Genomic DNA, 323 nt, shown 5'->3' on the forward strand with positions numbered 1-323 from the left:
TGGGATCATACTGGAATCACTGGGGCCATACTGGGATCATACTGGAATCACTGGGATCATACTGGGAATCACTGGGAATCACTGGGATCATACTGGGAATCACTGGGAATCACTGGGGCCATACTGGAATCACTGGGGCCATACTGGGACCATACTGGGAATCACTGGGGCCATACTGGGATCATACTGGAATCACTGGGGCCATACTGGGGCCATACTGGGAATCACTGGGGCCATACTGGGAATCACTGGGGCCATACTGGGGCCATACTGGGGCCATACTGGGAATCACTGGGATCATACTGGGAATCACTGGGTCAATA

Source organism: Anomalospiza imberbis, unplaced genomic scaffold (genome assembly GCF_031753505.1).
Source record: "Anomalospiza imberbis isolate Cuckoo-Finch-1a 21T00152 unplaced genomic scaffold, ASM3175350v1 scaffold_48, whole genome shotgun sequence".
In the NCBI taxonomy this organism is placed as follows: Eukaryota; Metazoa; Chordata; class Aves; order Passeriformes; family Viduidae; genus Anomalospiza; species Anomalospiza imberbis.